This window comes from Ochotona curzoniae, unplaced genomic scaffold, assembly GCF_017591425.1.
Source record: "Ochotona curzoniae isolate NIBS_2020 unplaced genomic scaffold, NIBS_Ocur_1.0 contig_3498, whole genome shotgun sequence".
In the NCBI taxonomy this organism is placed as follows: domain Eukaryota; kingdom Metazoa; phylum Chordata; class Mammalia; order Lagomorpha; family Ochotonidae; genus Ochotona; species Ochotona curzoniae.
Genome location: NW_024465885.1, coordinates 34,543,455 through 34,565,124, shown reverse-complemented (window position 1 = coordinate 34,565,124; position 21,670 = coordinate 34,543,455).

Genomic DNA, 21,670 nt, shown 5'->3' with positions numbered 1-21,670 from the left:
TTTCTCTCATTATGATGGGCCTCCTCAAAATAGATTCAGGTTTATTTTATGTACTGTTTACACATTTTCTGTGATAAAGGAACATGTGTCTAAGCCTGATTCCAATGAAATTCTTCATCATATATAGCACAATTACTTCGCATTCAAATAATAACATTTTGAATTAAATGTTAATGTTTCTTTTATGCCACTGGGATAAAATAAAATATTTAGATGTTGAACTTAACTAAGCTCACATCTTAAAACATGCCTAATGGAGCTGCAGATCATACCCCAAGGCGTTAGATTCCTGTGCCCTCTGTTGTAGACCGGAAAGAAGCTCCTGGCTGTTGCAGCTATTTGTGCGGAGAGAAACAGCGGATGACAAAATCTCTATGTTTCTCTTTCTTCCCGTTCTCCCTCTCGTCCTTTTTATCTCTGTAACTCTGTTTTTCAAATTATTAAACATTAAACAAAATTACTGCATGTATGGATAGAGTTGTATAGCTTATTCAGTACTAAAAAGAACACTACTTATTGAGGATTGAGCCTTTGGAAAGGTATTCTGTTAAATTTTTAAATTTGACCTTGATTTGAAGTGACTTTTTTTTAATTTGAAGGAAAGTTTGTATAACTTAGAACTGTCAGTAATAATTTGTGTTGGTATCTGTTTAAAATTTCTGCTAAAACTGATAAGTATAAACATATGTTTTATTTACTTAAGCCAGAAGCATTCAACTGAAATTTAACTGAATTGTATGGCAGGACTACATCTGAGTCTCTCTCTCTCTCTTCTATCTGCTACGTCTATTAGAAACATAGTGAGATTTATAATATACCTGAGTTCTCATTCCTGGATTCCATTAAATAGCAAGAAATATCCCGGCAAATAGATTAACTTTAGTTATTAAAATTATGATATTTTTGTTGTTCAATTAATAAAAATCAACATATGAATAGTTGTAGATATTTTTCTGTTTCCTTCTAGTAATTCTCAAATGTATTAACCATAGGACTGATATATCTGTGCAACTGAGAAAATAACTTTAGTTTAACCAGGCTTACTACTTTTATTAAGAAAAGCCATAGTATGTAATAGTAACCATTTTTGCCGACTCATTCAGGTTATATTCCATAAACCACCTAGAGCCAAAAAGACATAGGCATTGATTTTTTTTTAGAGTAAATTTGTTTCTGAGTGGAAAGTGTTTGTCCATGTGATTACATATCCATTTAGTAAATGACATCTTGCAATATACTAACTGCCTCCTTGGTTAATTCATCTCCTATAGATATCTAGTTAACCACCCAAAGAGGGAAAAAACGGAAGATATAATTACATCTTAAAATCTGAGTATAACCTTTGATGTCATTGTAAACTTCCTTTTAGATAACAGAATAAAACGTGTCATTTCCAATAGCTTTTAGAGCAATAATGCTTTCAAAATAGGTAGTTTCATTCTAGTAATATTTTCAAGTGCCTCGCACTTTTTTAAATCCCATATTTATTTCTCCTGTCCATTTTAGAAGTTAAAATTGCATGCTTTGATTGTGTTTACAGATGTATTTAACATGAGAAGGGAAAATACTACAGCATATAGTCTCATTTTAGCTACCAGGCCATAATTATATTATATTGCCTGATATATGCTGTATTTTCTGCTGAATTTAAAGAAGAATTTCATTTAGATGCACAGTATCTCTTAAAACTGTCCTTGTTGGCAGAGTCCCAAAGTGATACAAAGAACCACACAATTATGTACCAAGAGCTTGTGTGTGTTTTGTTGTTGTTGTTGTTGTTTTTTCTCTATTGTCTCTCTCACTTTATATGGAGCCACTCCTATTCAATGAAGGGGTCCTAACCTGATGGTGTTACCTGATTGCAACTACATCTGAAAGAGTTTATTCTTTAACATAATAAGTTAACTTTCTGTTCTCTTAACCTCCCACAATGGAAATTTAATCTAAACAAAGTTTTAGAGAAGGCAAACCATAGCAGGTATTTACAGACAGATCCAGACAACATCCATTTAATCAAAATCTCACAGTCTGATAACTGGGATAGATTTATATAAACAGGTAATTAAAACATAAAAGCATGGACTGCTCATTAGATACTATGAAGTCATAACTGGGAGTCCTCCGACATTAGAGGAGCACACAAACTTATTAAAGGAAAATGTGGGAATATTCATGTGTTTGCTCAGTAAAAGTTTCTTTTTCAAGTCCATTAATTTCCAGTAATGGCATTTCTGATCAATGCTAAAAGAAGTCGAGGGTAGGAGTGCTCTGCTGCCTTGAGTTGCCCATGGAGTGCAGTCTTTCTGGTTGTGGAATCGTCTTCCACGTCATATAGATGAAGATTGGGGGAGAATGGGTGGCAGTGAGAGTCCTGGTTCCTTGCCAAGCATACCATGGAAGTGAAATACATTTGGGGCCTTGTTTCCTTGGTTAAGATCCGGTAAGCTTGATGTCTGTAACTTCTTGAGGTGCTGAAAAATGGGCTCTTGGAGTCATCAAGAGTTGAGAAACAGAAGGCAGTTGGGAGGAGGGAGAAAGAAAATCAGTTTGAGGAAATTACATACATAGAATTCTGTCACTTTTCTGTTAGGACTGATTTTTTTAAACACACACAGCTGTAAGCAAGAGGGGATTTAAAAGGAATTCTAATCAGAGAACTAACATGATCAGTTTTGCATGTTAGTCAGAGGTCTCCAGCACCTGTGTGTAGGCAGGAATTTGGGGGTGGCACATTTCTGGAAAATTATATTTTCAACTGTGCATTAACAGCAAGCATGAACTATCAGCTACACATAGATGAATGACCTCATCGGAACATCTTTTAATTGAAGAAAGGGAATAGACTGTAAAACTGGAAAATAAGTTTAATTGGGATTAGCAATCATTATCAAACTCCAATGCTAGAATTTTGCAAAGTGCCAACTTCCTGAGTCCTGATTAAAAAGAAAGAACAGTTGGTAAGTCAGAAAATATAAACCAAGTCTACTGTTTGAGTCAGTTTTCGCAGGTATTAAAGAAGAGAAGTTAGGAGAGCTCTCTCACATTACCCATCAAATGGAATGTTCAATGCCATCAAAGCCATTCTGGAAGGCAGAATAATATTCAGTTAATATAAACTGGTTGTTCTAAGCTAAGCTGCAGGGTTGATGGAATGCATATTTTATTTGATTGTAAAACATATAAAAGCAAGGAAGAAAGGAAACACTCAGCTACATGTCCTTAGGCAGATCATGTAACATAGTGTCTTGGTTTCCTCTGCTAAAAACTTGATCTCAACCATTTTCAACCAAAAGAATATAATTTTAGATAACTTAAATATTTCATTAACATCATCAGACTATTAGTGCACAATGTGCTACACAGATTAGGTTAGCATCTGAAATTACTATAAATTTGATGTGGGTTTCATCTCTCTAATAGGCCCAAATATGACATATTCAATCCTCTTGTTTTTGCTACATTGAAAACTATATCATATCTCAAATTTCCATTTTAGTTTTTCATTCATTACATTGCACTAGAGTTTTTCAAATGTTAATGTGCCTGACCATCACCTGGAAAACTTGATAAAATAGATATTACTGGAAGCAATAGTGAGGGTTGAGTGATTGCTCTAATGATCAAGACCCTGGTGAATATACCCACATCCAATATCAAAGTGTCTGGCGTGCCATAGCCTAGCGGCTAAATCCTTGCCTTGCATAAACCAGGATCCAACATAGGTGCTGGTTTCTATCCCAGCTGCTCCACTTCCCATACAGCTCCCTGCTTGTGGACTGGGAAATCAGCACAAGACTGTCCAAAGCCTTGGAAAAATACACTTGTGTGGGATACCAAGAAGAAACTCTTGGCTCCTGGCTTCGGATCAGTTCAGATCAGGTTGCTACAGCCACTTGGGGAGTGAACCAGTGGATAGATCTTCCTCTTTTCTCTCTGTAAAATCTATCTTTCCAATAATAAATAAATAAATAAATAAATAAATAAATAAATAAATAAATAATTGTTTTAAAAAAATACCTAGCTTTAATTTCATCCTGCATGAAAATGTCCATGTTCAATTGCTAATATCTACTTTCATTTCCAGGTTCTTTCTAATACAAACTTTGTAGGCAGCCATCACATCATGGCTCATGTAATTGTAGTTCTAGTATCCAGTGAGAGATTTTGAATGAAGGTTAAGTTTCTACAGCCAGCTGTGACCCAACAATGGCCAAGTTGAGTCTGGGAAGTTCTTCACTCAATGGGACCTTTGTCAGTTTGAATATATATTGAAATATTATTTTCTAAAATGTTTCCCCTGATGCTTTAATTCTCAGGTTATGGTTTCAGAAACCATTTCCTGATGGATATACAAGCACTCACTATCATTGTACAAACTCCTATATTTTGCATTGTTTTCCGTGGGGTAAAATTCTGGCTTACCTTTACTGTCTTTTAAACTGTATTAGTAGGGTTGCTAGTAAGTCCAATAACCATCAGATAGTTTTTGCTATTCCAATGCCTTGGAACTCAGGCCACCTGATTTTTGGTATGTTTGTTAAAAACTAAAGTATTTGTTATTTCAGAAAAATGTTTTCCTTCTTTCTTAACTTTATCTCAAACTTTCATTTATAAAACCTCCCACAAGAACATGCTATACACAGTAACTGCAAAATCTTGGATCCCTAAATTGCACAATTCCTTTTCATAGTCTAGCTTACTTTAATTTTCTGATTCCATCTTATCAACACTCTAACAATCTTGGACACAATTCTAATTATTCTTCATCATTGCCATGTATTCAACTCTTCTGTGTCCTAAATTGCAGGGTCCATTATGATTATATAAAGTATTAAATTATTTGCTTCTAATAAACTATCATAATTATCTTCAAAGATATCCACACATGATTCTATACAAGTGCCTTCTTACTACATATGTGATGATTGAACACTCTGCACAGCTGGATAAAATACACCAAAACACTGGCTAATTACCCTTTAAATCAGTGATTGATAACATGAAATATGCCCTTACAACTGCCTGACGCTTATTTTACCTTAAGTAAATCTACTCCACGAGAGATTGTTTCTTATCATTTTTTGTGTATGTAATCTCTGTTCCTTCTCTCCTCCTTTAATCGTGCTTATATTTTTACCCTGGAAAACATCAAAAAAATCTGTTACCAGAACATTCAATGCACTTTTCAGAATATAACCTATCCCTACTTTAAGCAGTCTATGCATGTAATCTTTTTTCTTTTCATCCAGAAAATGTCAGTTTTTCCACTCAAAAACATCCATGAATTCATGGATCAGAGCCTCTTTACTTTTGCCTGTTGGAACATAATAGCCTAGTATACTACCCGTGCTGTTCCTGATGGTTTATTTCCTCTTTATTGGACTACAAATTTAGATCAGAAGAAAGCTTTAATGTGAATCTTGGATACATAGAAACCAGGTAAAAATGTTTTTCTGGTAATGTTTTTGAGAGTGTCCCTAGAAGAGTTTAGTATTTGGATCAGTAGACTGTGTGAAGGAAATCTACCATCACTACTTCTAATAAGCAGCCTATGGTATGACACTCAAGCAAGACACCTGGAGGTAATATTCTATCTGTATTTAGTGACAGGATTTAGATTGAAACTACCTAATCTCTCTGGAATTTCATTCCCTTATACATAAATGTCCAGAATTTAGCAATATTCCCATAAAAATAAATGTAGAAAAAGGAATTAGGTTTAATAAATAAAATGTTGTCTGCTATTAACATTTAGGTTAATTTTATCCCCTCAGACAAGCTTTCTAATTAAATTGACACCTATTTTTCACAGTAAGACATGTGCACTCTGAAAGTGTTCTTATAGACTTAGCACTAGTTAGGGACACTTTAAAAAGATGAATCGGTATAATTTCAATACCTACAGTTTTGTAGTGTAATAGTCAATACTGTTTCAGCTTTTCATACATGTTAGGTATTTGATTTACTTATGCCCTAATGAAAAACATCAGTATTACAATTTCAGTTGCTAAACACAAACAAACAAACAAACAAACATGTATTACCTTCCGGTTTCTATAACCTATCACTTAGAGCATACAGCTTTCCTGAATCCACCAATCAAATACTGAATCTTTTACATGAAAAGGCTACTAAGTATCCTAAATATCCACTTAAGCTATGGTGTCATATTAAGCTCCACTGCAGAAGGATCCTCTTTCAACCTTCCACGACTGTTAGGACCATTCTGTTCCTTACAAATTGTCAAGAAGAAGGCATCAGTGTTTTTGCTAAGCTGTCAGTAAAAGGGTGTTTTCAGGGCTTTGAACAGCATATCTCTGTAAAGTTCCCTATTGCCTTCTTAAACTCTACAAGGGAAATAGAGTCACTACGTTAAAAGCCTATCATGATACTACATAAAATAATCAGGTAATAACACACTCATAACTATATGTATTCTGTTGGCTTCATTGTGTTCAAGTGGTAAGTAGCTGGCCACAGGTTCCACATTCATGAAAGGAACATTACACAGGCACGTGATTATCACAGGTATAGATCGTGGGGCTCTGCCATACTACTAGTCTACAAAAAGCATGCTAACTGTGCGTTTTAACATAGTAAATAAGAGAAAACTGAATGGCAAAAATCTTACACAACTTCCCCAATGCCATACCACCAGCTGTGTTAGAAATGGGACAGAAATAGAAATAAGTAAAGATTGACTTATTCTGAAACAATCAAGAATTTCAATTTACACTTTAAAAGTTAAGAGTAAGATTAAAGCTCTGATTAAGCATTCATAAGAAAATGGGTTTTAAAATCTAAAATCTTGGTGTAAGAAGACTGCAGAAAATGCTAGGGACGTGAACCTAAAAAAAGCAAACAAAAAGGATTATTCCATTTTGTATTCATGTGTAGTACATTTTGCTATTAAAGACAAATAATCCCTGGGAATGCATTTGTATATAATTATATCAGTAATAAGTAACAGTTCTGGTATTCTCAAGATATGAACTTCTGATTTTTGCTGGATATTTGGGTTCTCACGTAAAGATTGTATTTCTTAGACAACTAGAAATAGCTCTTTGTCTCATTTTTCACTCTGAGATGTCAGTAGGACTATCATTTAATGCACTGAGTTCTATTAAGTATCAGGAAAAACTATATATCGTTTTCTACCTTTTGCTGGCTGAAATACCTAAACCAAAGCTCTGTTAGAGCCATATGTTAGAAACTGCAATCTACAAACGTCACACCAGAACAAACAGAAGAGTGGAATAAGATAGCCTGACATTTTGTAACTACTCTACATGTCTGGACATTTCTTCTCAGTGCAAAATTTCATTTTTCTTATTTTATGAGTTATTTACTTAGTTTCAGTTATGCAGTAGACTTACTAAGACAGAAAGTCAGAGATATCCCATCCACTAGTTCACCCCACAACTGGACACAAGAGCCAAAGAGGGGCCAGTCCAAAACCGGGAGCATGCAGCTTCTTCTGGATTTCCCAGATGCAGGTAAGGGGCCAAGGGCTTGAGTTTCTTCCATTGCAAGGAGCTGGATCAGAATTGGAGTAACCAGGACCCCATAGGAGCACAAATGGGATGCAGGCTTCTCAGCACAGACTTAACCTTATAGTTGTAGTACCAATTCCCCTACTGTTATCTTTATGCCACAGTCATTTAAAGCTTTTCCATTGATCAGGAAATGTACACACAGACTCAATAGATGAAGAGCAAAATCGGACATACAATCCTATTCTTACTCTTACAGAAAAGTCACTTGTCAAATTTTGAGTACTGATAGCTTGTAGTAACTGTAAAGAATTAAGGCTTGAATAAAACAAGGTTTCATTTTGCCTAAACTCTCAAACAATATTTGTGCTTTCCAATGAGAGATAAATGCTATTCTACAGAAATTCTTGTACGCATATCTGTAACATATTATATTTATTCTTGACTAATCAACATTTTGGCTCATACCTAGTTCAATTGTTTGTACTTAAAATATATAAAAGAAATATAATGTTTGTAATTGCTTACTGATAAACATGTAATCAAATATTTACTGATACAACAATGTGTAGATGTGCCAGAAGAGTTCCTCAAAAAGAAGAACCTATAGGTCTTTTGAAAATAAGGAATTCATTCTAATTGTGTGTATACTTAACACAAAATTAATTTTGGATGAGCAAAGTATTACTTTCACGTGGGGCTTTTCAAGCTATTTTAATAAATGTTTTTTAAATTATTTAATGGCTTAAACTAAATTATTATATATGTTAAAAGTAGATTTATTTTCATAAATATCATGTCAAGATGACAATGTTAGAAATTAAATTCAAAAGATATTATAATACTACACCTGTATAGTTAGAATGAGGTATATGCATAGCACTGTGAAAATATGGACTATAAGAAAAGTAGACAATAGTAATCCAGTCTAATAGATTCAAACATTTGACTTTGGGCCCGGCGTGGTGGCGCAAGTGGTTAAGGTCCTCACCTAGCACCCCCGGGATCCCATATGGGCGCCGGTTCTAATCCCGGCAGCCCCACTTCGCTTCCAGCTCCCTGCCTGTGGCCTGGGAAAGCAGTCCAGGACGGCCCAAAGCTTTGGGAACCTGCACCCGCGTGGGAGACCCGGAAGAGGCTCCTGGCTTGGGATCGGCATAGTATCGGCCCGTTGCGCTCACTTGGGGAGTGAATCATCGGACGGAAGATCTTCCTCTCTGTCTCTCCTCTCTGTATATCCGCCTTTCCAATGAAAAAATAATAAAAATAAATCTTAAAAAAAAAAAAAACATTTGACTTTATGTAAATCAGATCCAACTTCGAAGCTGGTCAACATTTTGTGTAGCATGCAATGTTGCTTCTGCTCTCTTTCCCTTTCTTTCTCTCTTTTCATTTCTCTGCATCAACTCTCTTATCTAAGTTCATCCTTGAGCTTTCCAGCTATTCAAAAAGTAATTTTTAAGAGAAAGTGTGGAACACTTTCTTTTTTTTTTTTTTTTATTGTTGCTTACATTATATTATGTAGTACAGTTTTATAGGCGCTGGGGATTCCCCCCACCCCTCCCATACCCCTCCCCCCATGGTGGATTCCTCCACCTTGTTGCATAACCATAGTTCAAGTTCAGTTGAGATTCATTGCTTGCAAACACATGCCTAGCATAAAGTTCAGCGTCTTATTGTCCAGATAAGTTCAGTGGCCTCTTGGGGAGACCTTCTCTGGTCTGAAGATAGGTCTAACAGAGTAAAGATCCAGTCAGTTAAAAGCCCCAACAAGGACGCAGTATCATTATACAACATTATGGAATTAATTGACATAGTATTGGGTAAACAATATGTTAAAAATAATGCAAGTTCCATTCTTCGAAACATCTGGGTTGAGACAGTATCAATGACAGGTTCAAAAAATAACAAACAACCAAACAAAAAATTACAGGTTAAATCAAGGCAAACATGTGGTATCTAATCTTTTGGGATTCGCTCATTTCCCTTAGCATTATAGTTTCCAGTTGTGCCCATTTAGCCACAAAGAACTGCATTTTGGTTTTTTTAATAGCTGAGTAGTATTCCATGGAGTAGATGAACCAAAGCTTTCTTATCCAATCTTCTGCTGATGGGCATTTCGGTTGCTTCCATGTTTTCGCAATTACTGATTGTGCTGCAATGAACATAGGGATGCATGTTGGTTTGTCGTAAAACAGGTGTTTTGGATATATTCCTAGGAGTGCTATTGCTGGGTCATATGGTATGCAGATTTTGAGTTGTTTGAGTGTTCTCCAGACTGATTTCCATAAAGGCTGTACCAATTTGCAGCTCCACCAGCAGTGGAGTAGGGTTCCCTTTTCCCCGCATCCTCGCCAGCAAGCGTCGTTGGTGTTCTTGTTTATGTGGGACAATCTTACTGGTGTTAGGTGGTACCTCATCGATGTTTTAATTTGGATTTCCCTTATTGCTAGGGAGCTGGAACATTTTTTCATATGTTTGTTTGCCATTTGGACTTGTTCCTTTGTGAAATGTTTGCCCATTTCCCGTGCCCATTTCTTGAGTGGCTTGTTTGTTTTGGTTTTTTGGTTGTTTTGAAGTTCTTTGTATATCCTGGAAATTAGCCCCCTATCGCCTATATCGTGTGCAAAGATCTTCTCCCACTCTGTGGGTTGCTTTTTTACTTTGTTGATTGTTTCCCTTGCTGTACAGAAGCTTCTTAGTTTGATGAGGTCCCATTTGTTTATTCTGTTCTCAACTGCTATTGCTTTTGGTGTCCTTCTTAGAAAGTCGGTACCTACTCCTAGGTCTTGCAGGGTATTTCCTACATTTTCTTGCAAGAGTTTGAAGGTTTCTGGATGTAGGTTTAGGTCTTTTATCCATGTAGATTGGATCTTAGTGTATGGTGATAGATGTGGGTCTATCTTTTTGTTTCTACAGGCTATCAGCCAGTTGTCCCAACAACATTTACTAAAGAGTCCTTCCCACTTGCTTAAGCTGTCATTGGTCTTTTTGTCAAAGATTAATTGGCTGTATCTGTGTGGATTCCCTTTTGGTGCTTCTATTCTATTCCATTGATCTTCCTTTCTGTCTTTGTGCCAGTACCAGGCTGTTTTGATAACCACTGCTCTATATATGTCCAGAGGTCCGGGATTGTGATTCCCCCTGCTAAATTCTTATTTTTCAGGATGGTTCTAGCTATTCGTGGTTTTTTGTGTTTCCAGATGAACTTTTGAATCATTGTATCCAGTTCCGTGAAGAATGTTTTGGGCAATTTGATTGGAATTGCGTTGAAAATGTATGTTGCTTGTGGTAGTATAGACATTTTAATGATATTGATTTTGCCTATCCAGGAGCACGGGATGTTATTCCATCTTTTGAGGTTTTGTTCAATTTCCTTTTTAAATAGTTTGTAGTTTTCTTCGAATAGGTCTCCTACACTTTTGGTTAGATTTATTCCCAAATACTTCATACTTCTCTCTGCTATTTTGAATGGTATCCTGTTGGTTAGATCTTCTTCCATCTTGGTGTTATTTGCGTACACTATGGCTGTTGATTTTCGTTCGTTAATTTTGTACCCCGCCACTCTGCCAAACTCTCGTATAAGTTCTAGCAGTTTCTGTATTGAGTCTCCTGGTTTTTCTATGTATAGGATTATGTCATCTGCATATAGTGAAAGCTTGACTTCTTCGTTTCCTATACATATGCCTTTGATTTCTTTTTCTTGTCTTATGGCCTCTGCAAGTACCTCTAGGACTATGTTGAATAGCAGTGGTGATAGTGGGCACCCTTGTCTTGTTCCAGATCTCAGTGGGAAGGGTTCTAGCTTTTCTCCATTCAGTATGATACTGGCGTTGGGTTTTTCATAAATTGCTTTAATTATGTTGTGGATTTTCCCATCTATGCCTACTTTGGCTAGAGTTTTTAGCATGAAGAGGTGTTGGATTTTGTCGAAAGCTTTTTCTGCATCTATTGAAACTATTATGTGGTTCTTGTTTTGCAGTTTTTGGATATGGTTTATAACATTTATGGATTTCCGAATGTTGAACCATCCCTGCATTCCAGGGATGAATCCTACTTGATCCGGATGAATGATCTGTCTGATGATTTTTTGAATTCTATTGGCTAGGATTTTGTTGAGAATTTTAGCATCGATGTTCATCAGTGAAATAGGTCTGTAGTTTTCCTTCTCTGATGGTTCTCTATCCGGTTTTGGGATTAAGGTGATGTTGGCTTCATAGAATGAGTTTGGGAGGGTTGCTTCCTCCTCTATTGTTTTGAAGAGCTTGTAGAGGATTGGGGTTGGTTCTGTTCGGAATGTTTTGTAGAATTCTGTAGTGAAGCCGTCTGGGCCTGGGCTTTTTTTCGTTGGGAGATCCTTGATGACTGTTTCAATCTCTACCTCGGTTATGGGTTTATTTAATTCTGCAGTTGCCTCCGGACTGAGTTTTGGTAAATGGTGGGAGTCCAAGAACTTTTCTATTTCTTGGTGGTCCTCAAATTTGTGGGAGTACAGTTCTTTGTAGTAATTTCTAATTATTTTTTTAATGATTGCAGTGTCTGTTGTTATGTTGCCTTTTTCATCTTTAATGCTGTTGATTCTCACTTTCTCTTGTTTTTTTTTTTTGGTCAATCGGGCCAGTGGCGTGTCTATTTTGTTTATTTTCTCAAAAAACCAACTTTTTGATTTGTTGATTTTATGTATAGTTTTTTTGATTTCTATTTGGTTTATCTCCTCCCTTGTTTTGATGATTTCTTGTTTCCTATTGTGCGTGGGACTCTTCTGCTGCTGTTTTTCCAGATCCTGGAGGTGTGTGGTTAGTTCCTGTATTTGGCATCTTAAAATCTTCCACATAATATGCATCATTTTGTTTCTGTCTCATAGTGGTGTTTATTATTCAAACATTGTTTTCATGTGCTTTGTGTACATTTCTCAGGACATCTGTTGTCCATCATATTCTTTGTATTTGGTTTTTGTTTTTGAGGTTTTTTTTCCTCTCTTTGTGTAAGGAATTATGGGAATCTATTTTATTACTCCACTAAAAATACAGATCCAAAGTGCTCAGTGTTCCGGGCCACAGGATGTCCAGCAGCCCTGTCTCTATCTTTACCTCACAGATGTTGGACCACTTGGGTTCAGTATTATTGCTTTCTCAAGTGAGTTAATTAACCAAGACTGATTAACGAAACCATGGCCTTGCTTTATTCTTAGCACTCATTAACTCCTTTTATTTTAAAAACATTAAACAACAATAACCAAATAGTTGGTTTGGGCTACATCTGTTTGTATTCAATTTTTCCACAACCTTTCCTATTCAAATTTTGAACAATTCTCAAATCATTTTCAATGAAATAATTTTCATAATAGTTTCTATAAAACAAATAAGTTACGTTTTTGGAACTACAGATTCTTGCATGAATACATCTTTTAGTGATTTAGACACATGTGCAATAAACAATTTCTCAATTAAACATGCATACACCTGTAAGATGTGTGGTCCTTTTTCAAAGTTTTCCCAACTCAGTGTAACTAACGTTTCTTCATAGTGTATAATCTGCAGGGTGAGAACTGAAAAAAAAAAAATGAAAAACCCAGCCAGGACACGGATGGCACAGAAGGCAGTCAAGCCCCTCCAGCTTCATGTTCTCTGCAATGCCATGTTCACATCTAGAGCAGAAAGCTGGAGCTGAGACTACAGTTGAAGCAGACAATGGGGATTAGGGGTCAGGAAAAACAGATATCTCCAAAGTGCATAATGGAAAATAACAGAAGATTTAAAAAAACGTTAAAAAAGAAATAATCATCTACTACATAAACCTGTCGTATGAGTATGAGAAAATAGAGCCTCAGCCCTAGATTGGTAGAATACAAGGAAAGTAAATTAAATAATCATGTTACATTAAGCTTGGTTATTGAGTATTTCAAATCTCCACTATCTTATCACTAGGATCTCTTTTGAATTTTTCTTATGAGGAGCATTTATGGTAAATCAAGTCACAACAGGAAGGTTCATATGATATCCGGTAATCAAAAAATTTAAATTAGAGCAAATAATTGGTCTTCTAAGTTTTTGCATTTTTTATTCTAATAACATTTTCCACAAAAAAATCTGTAATGAGAGCTCTTACTATGGTAAATTGTTTAGTATCAAATTAAATGTCAATCAGCCTCATCTGTAGCGGCCAACAGAAAATTAGTAAGCTCCATAACATATGAACTTTATTTTTTCATTTAATTAATTGATTCAAAGTAATACTTTGGAACTTATTCTGCAAAAGTTTAATTTACTCATACAATTTCCGATAGTATCACACATTTCAAGCAACATTAGGATTTGAGAATTGAAGCTAAAATTATTAGTTACTTCATTAATAGTAACAAGATTAAGAAATATTCCAGGAAAAAAAAATGAATTAGAACTAAATGTTGGATACAATGCAGACAATATGTGAAGGCTGAACTTCAGGGCCCAGCAAAGGAGTCCAGTGGCTGAAGTCCTTGTCTTGCAGGAGCCTGAGTCCAACATAGGCATTGATTCATGTCCTGGTGGCCCCACTTCCCATCCAGCTCCCTGCTTACGACCTGAAAAAGCAGTCAAGGAAGCCAAAACCTTGGGACCCTGCACTTGTGTGGGATAACCGGAAGAACATCTTAGCTCCTGGATTCCGGCTTTGCATCCCTAAGCTCTGGACACTGCTATCACTTGGGAAGTGAATCAGCGATGAAAGAGCTTCTTCTCTGTCTCTCCTCCTCCTCTCTGTATAAATGACTTTCCAATTTAAAAAAATCTACATGCATGTTTAAATATATACATATAAGTAAATATGAATATTTATAGTGCCTAGCTATAAAATTTTAATGATAAAGGTGATTTTGAATTCAACGAGAAAAATCCTGAATATTGTAAATATTTATCTTTATTTTTCTCTTAAGTCATAATTGAGAAAAGTTCAAATATGAATTGGAGAACTGCATATTGAGAGATAAAAATATAATTTTGTTATTAATGAATAAAAAGTATTTGAAAATGTCTTGCTTTTAATGAATAAACATTCAATATATATATTAACATATTACACTTGATAAATAACTTTTAAAACATTTCTGCAATGAATATTTCCAAAAGTGAAAATCGTAAAATTAGAGAAAAATCTAATCTTAAAAATATTCTAGATATTTCTTTTCTAGCAAAATGTTGCTAACATTTCATAGAACTGATCTGCAGCACACTGACTTGCGATGATTTATGTAAAGCTGTAGGAATATATTTTTCCTGAAAAAAAATTGCTAATACTAAAGCTTTTTCTGGGGTATGAGTATTTTTTAAATTAAATTAAGCATTAAGTACTCTAGCCAAATATAGTACAAAAATGAAACGATTACACTTAAAATGGGAAACTTGGAATAATTTAGCTATAATGCAAAAAAAATACAAAAACAAAAACAAAAACAAAACAAAACAAAACAAAACAAAAAACCAAACCTTTAAAAGGAGTTATCTTATTGATGGTGGCCTATTGTGCCTTCTTCCCCTCTAAAAAGTGTGGATATTGCTTTAATGTAGTTTATAAGAATTAACTGTTAGAAGAAAAGCAATCCATTTTACACTTATTTATAAGTTTAAGAGAGAATAACCCCAAATTGTTGAGTCACCAAAAATTTGAGATAAGAAAAGTATCCTGAACTAATGTGAATTCTAAAATCTGATAGGCCTGATCAGTTACACTGATGCCTGTGAGTAAAAGTTGAGAATTCTGTGGATGTAATATTCAAGATGAGGATGATGTATTTCCTCTTTGAACTGGAGGCAAGGAAAAGAGCTTCAAGAAAAATTGCTTCATTTCACTATTAACATGCAGCTTGAGAAACATTTCCCAAAGACAAAGTGCAGAAGCTTACCTAACCATTAAAGTCATTGTCAAAGAACAAAAGAAGCAATTCTCTACCAGTCTATGGACAGGTACTTTGCATAACACTAACCTGGAGACAGACAATCATCTGGATGATTGGAGAAATAGTCATACCTGTGCTATGGAGTTTCAAGGAAATTTAGAAGCAAACCCAATAATTACTCTAAACTATCCCTAATTGTTCAAGGCCCACAATAACATTCTCCTGCTTCTTGGAATACTGGAAGGGTCTTTAAGAATAATGCTATGTAAGATTTTCATTCCATAAAAGGGCAAGTGGTTTTTAAACTGCTATTCCTGACTCAATCCACTCCAGATATTAGGAGGAAACCAAATATTTTCATACTAAGACTGGAAAGCACCATAGATGACATTATACAATATAAATTTTCTGATTTTTTTTAAGATTTTTTTTTTTTTTTTTAGATTTACAGACAGAAGGAGAGCCAGAAAGATCTTTCATCCACAGGTTCACACCCCTAATGGCCACAATAACCAGGGCTGAGCGAATCTGAAGACAGGAGCCAGGAGCTTTCGTGGGTCTCACAAGTGAGTGCAGGGTCCCAAGGCTTTAGGCTGTCCTCTGTTGCTTTCTCAGGCCACAAACATGGAGCTGGATCTGAAGTAGAACAGCCAGAGTATGAACCAGCACCAATACAGGATCCCAGTGCAGGCAAGGTGAGGAGTTAGCTACTGAGCCATGGTGCTGGCCCTTATAATAACCATTCCTTGCAACATAAATTCCAGAAGCAACAGCATGGTTTAGTGTTTTTGAATTTAAAGCCTGCCTTCTTCTGGAATTACTTACATTCTGATTCCCAATTTCTATTTCTAACTGGGGACACCAAGATCACTAAAAAGAAGCATGGAATATATTAAAACAGGAATGTAATGATGTTCCTCTGCCAACCACCACAAGGTCACAGAACCTTGGGACAGCTTTAGCACTAACTCAATTGAGAGGAATGATTCAATCAATTTTGAGGTATTTTTATTTATTTATTTTTTATTGATTACATTGCATTATGTGACACAGTTTTATAGGCACTGGGTTGCCCGCCCCTCAACCACACCCCCATGGTGGATGCCTCCACCTTGTTACATTACCACAGTTCAAATTCAGTTGAGATTCCTTCATTGCAAACATCTACCAAGTATAAAGTCCAGCATCTTATTGTCTCATGTCTATTTTAATTTTAGTATTTAGCAGTTTATAGCACTGTGTGTTGGTTACTCAGTGGCACGTTATTTTTTCAGGGTGATACAAGTTGTTGTTGTTATTGATGGGGCTCTTATGAAATGATGTTAATCAGAAAAACAGTAATATTATTTCAACCCCAAACAGCCTGTATCTAATGCAACAAGATATTGTGAAGAAACCAATGAACCAACAATCGATATGAGTCAGATTGCTTATGATCGACATCAAAGAATTGTAAAACCTAATATACTTGTAAGGCCCTATGCTACTCAGAAATGAGGAGGGAGAGCAGAGAAATGTTACATCACCTTAGACGGTGTGAGGAAGACAAGCAGTATAACCTCTCAGGATCATAACTGGTAACTCACAGACAACAGACTCGAATCAACATTAGACAATAACAAAACTACAAAAGCATATGGAGGGAATCAGGAGTGATCCTGACAACCTCTTAACAGGGGGTCATATGCACAGAGCAGGGAGGGAACCTCTTAGTTCTTTCAGAAATTATCCTGCTACACAACAACAATGGACCTATACGTAAGGTAACAATCAGAGAAGACATCTTCAAAGATCTATGCGTTACATATTTCTCCCATTGTGCCTGGAGAGCACTACCCTCACGAAAGATAGGGAAGATTAGTGTTTTCCTTAAACAGTATCTTGCAAAGTTGTCTCAGGAAACTCATCTCCCCTGGTAAATCTGATATTACCCATATCATTAATATGTATTAGCGACACCCACTCAGATTTCGTCCTAAGCCATTTTCAAAGTCTATATGGGAGACCTTTTCTTACTAATGATGTAGTTATAGACCAAGAAATCATTAACCTTATTAAATTCATTGTTTGACTGGCTAGCTTCCAACCAGTTACTCAACAATTACCTGAAATACTGCCTAGGACTCTGGGAGTTCCTAAATTCAATGCTGGAGATTTAATGTTCATAAAAGTACTCCCCAGTCACAGCCTTTCTCTTTCTAACTCCTGGGAGGGCTCTTTCACGGTCTAGCCATCTGATTTTTCTGCACTAAAAGTCTCATCATATCAGAGTAAATGTCTGGAATTCTGAATCCAGTCAAGACCAGACTTGAGAAGACAACCACCGACTTGACAAGAGCAGAGCAGTGGCAGCAGATAACTGTGTGACGCCACTAAGAGACTCAAGATGCTAGACAAGAAAAACAGCTTCAAGTAATTGTTTTATGGGGACCATCATTATCATAGTTGCAAACAAGTGAATTTCTGGGTCTTTTTCATGTCCTTGTTTTTCTGGGTAATCCTTACTTTAAAACTGACTCGCCTTCCTTTCTATAAATTAACTCTACTATGTCACTTATAAAAACTCTTCCTACAGTTGTTTCTCATTTTCTGCCCCAATCCCTTAACTGGTTCTAATATAGTGATCCAGTACTCTATGGCGAGGTCCCGGGAGAAACCACAATTGCAGTTCATGTCAGTGAAGGCACATGTAGAAATTATGAGGTTTACAATGACCAAATACAACAAAATAAATACATGTATTACTGTCACACATTAGTGGAGACCAGGAAATTTAACCTAACCCATTGCCTAGGTGTGGAGGTAGACTGGACCACATGCAGAGTCCAATTGTACTCTGACCAACTGCCGTTTCCAGGTCCAGCCAAAGACAAAATCAACACAACCCTCATTATCACACAATGCAAATATGAGACTAGAATTCAATACAAAACTTTTGACAATATTTACTGAGAAAAGACTCCAAACATTCAAACAACAAAATAAACATATGACAAATACAATGATTTTAATTGAAATTATAACCCATTTATAGCCAAATATTCACAGCACTTAGTATCATAGGCAATCCAGGATGCTATAGCATCAGACTGTGAACTGGATGGCTTATAGACAATGGGAATTTTTTCTTAGTTTTATGCAAAATTGTGGTATCAAAGCCCCACAGCCCCAGAGCTGACAGATTTATTGTCTAGGAAAAGCCCATATTTTTGTTCGTACTGTGTGCCTTTTTCCTCTGTCTTCATGTGGTGAGAGTCATATTAGCCCACTGGGATCTCATTTTTAATAGGGAAAATTCTGTGTATGATGTTTCTACTGCTTGACCTAATTTGCTCCCAAAAGACCTTCAAGTACCACAACCCTATGCATCCATTTTAAAGTGAAATGTTATGCTGTAGTGTATGCACATGTACACACACACACACACACACACACACACACACACACACACTCACGCATGTATTCATATGGGGTGTCAGTATGTTTGTGTATATTTTAACAAATGTTGACTTTCTTTAAGAAGTCATGTTTCTTTCAGGGCAAAGCTGTTTCTCTTTGTTCTATTGCTGCACAGTTAGAAACCTGCTTTTGGTGGGAGGCTGGGTAGAAAAAGTCTTTTCATATTAGTTATCTATTTCACAAATATGGATGAGTTCATCTAAGTTGGGGAGATATAAATCAGCAAATTCACTGGCCTCAGCTTTAAGTTTGTGTATTAATCAGTAATGCAATCGACACTTCAAATTTCATGTCTCTTATTCTAAAAACTTTATCCCAATAGAGTCTTATGTCGTATAGATTAAGCATGATTAATTCATCCTTTGTGATTCCAAATACTTAATAGAAACTAAGGCATATTAATTTATACATATGGAACATAGGGGTTATGCTATTCTTTTTTAACCTTCAACCCATGCAACAGTTTAATTAGTGTGATTTCCAGGTAGTTTGGCATCTAAAATTTTTGACTCATATTCACTATCCCTCTGCCAGCTTTCGACTTAGTTTTCCTTACCCATTATTAGAGCATTGAAATTTCTTCATTGTTTCATTTATGCCACTTTTCCAGTTAAAAATCTGTTGTTGTCCTTAATGGAGACGATTCTAGACTATTAGTTAGTTAGAGAACATCTTTATCAAGATTTCCATACAGCTCCCATAACCTTTTTATTCCAGTCTACATAGTATATAGAACTCATTGAAAAGAATATGTCTACAATAACCTCATTCCACTTAGTCACATTACTGATATTCAGCTATCAAACCTCAGATCAAGAGACTGGACGATGGCTCTCTGGCTAATCTTACCCCTGCAAGCTCCAAAAATTAACACTGGTATGGGTCCATGTTCCAGGTGCTCCACTTCTCATCCAGCTCCTTGCTTATGGTCTGGGAAAATAGCAGAGGATGACCTACAGCTTTGGGACTCTGTATCCATGTGAAAGACTTGGAAGAAGTTCCTGGCTCCTGGCTTTAGATCAGATCAGCTCTGGACACTGGGACATTTGGGGAGTTAAACAGTGGATGAAAGAACTTTCTCTGTCTCTCCTTCTCTCTAAAGCTGCCTTTCCAGTAAAAATAAAGATAAATCTTAAAAATAAGTTTGAGTCTTGTTTATAGGTTTTATTTTTTTTTCCTCTTTTTTTTTTATTGTTGTTTACATTGTATTATGTGGTACAGTTTTATAGGCGCTGGGGATTCCCCCCACCCCTCCCATACCCCTCCCCCCATGGTGGATTCCTCCACCTTGTTGCATAACCATAGTTCAAGTTCAGTTGAGATTCATTGCTTGCAAACACATGCCTAGCATAAAGTTCAGCGTCTTATTGTCCAGATAAGTTCAGTGGCCTCTTGGGGAGACCTTCTCTGGTCTGAAGGTAGGGCTAACAGAGTAAAGATCCGGTCATATAAAATCCCCAACAAAACCTCAGTATCAATATACAACATTATGGAATTAATTGACATAGTATTGGGTAAACAATATGTTAAAGATAATGCAAGTTCCATTCTTCGAAACATCTGGGTTGAGACAGTATCAATGACAGGTTCAAAAAAAAAATAATAAACAACCAAAAAAAATTACAGTTAAATCAAGGCAAACATGTGGTATCTAACCTTTTGGGATTTGCTCATTTCCCTTAGCATTATAGTTTCCAGTTGTGCCCATTTAGCCACAAAGAACTGCATTTTGGTTTTTTTAATAGCTGAGTAGTATTCCATGGAGTAGATGAACCAAAGCTTTCTTATCCAATCTTCTGCTGATGGGCATTTCGGTTGCTTCCATGTTTTTGCGATTACTGATTGTGCTGCAATGAACATAGAGATGCATGTTGGTTTGTCGTAAAACAGGTGTTTTGGATATATTCCTAGGAGTGCTATTGCTGGGTCATATGGTATGCAGATTTTGAGTTGTTTGAGTGTTCTCCAGACTGATTTCCATAAAGGCTGTACCAATTTGCAGCTCCACCAGCAGTGGAGTAGGGTTCCCTTTTCCCCGCATCCTCGCCAGCACTGCCAATTCTTGGCTGAGGTAGTTGATAAATTTGTTCTATTTTCTGTAGCACGTTATTTAATTTCATGTTGTTGTAAACTACCTAGTTCTTCTTGTTGTTTTTGTTTTACGGCTTTTCATTTAAGGCAATATATAGTAACTATAATAGAGACTCTCATATCTAGATGTGAGGATACAATGCAATAAACATTTCTACTTCCAAATCAAAAAAAAAAAATAAGTTTGAGTCAAGACATATTAATTCAGTGGCATCTTATAAAATCATCATGCAAATGCAAGCAGAAATATGTGTTGTCATCATATTACCTTCAACTCTTGTTGAAGCATAGTACTTATTTCAATCAAATGGTTGAGTCACATGTTTTCTGTCCCAGGAGACTGCTGGATAATCCAAGCATGGTCAGACATGTGGTACAATAGTTGAGAAGCTGATTGATATACTGTGTACTGTATCAGAGCAGACTGTTTGAGTACCAGTCATGTTTCCAATTGCAGCTTTCTGTTAATGCAAACATTTCAACATAACATATGATTACCCAAGCACTTGGGTCTCTGTAACCCATGTGGGATACCCTCATATTTTCTTTTTTTCATTTCTCTTAGTCCCTGTCTCCTTGCTCTAGAATGATTTTTGAGGACCATAATTTGTTAGAGGTGATTATAGATTTTTTGTTAATTAAATTTGCCAATGCCATTGCAAAATCAATGTAGATAAAATTGCTGAAGGTGAGGGCCTTCCTAATGAATGCTTTTTCAAACCTCTATTTAGTAGCCTACACAGCTAAGGCTAGC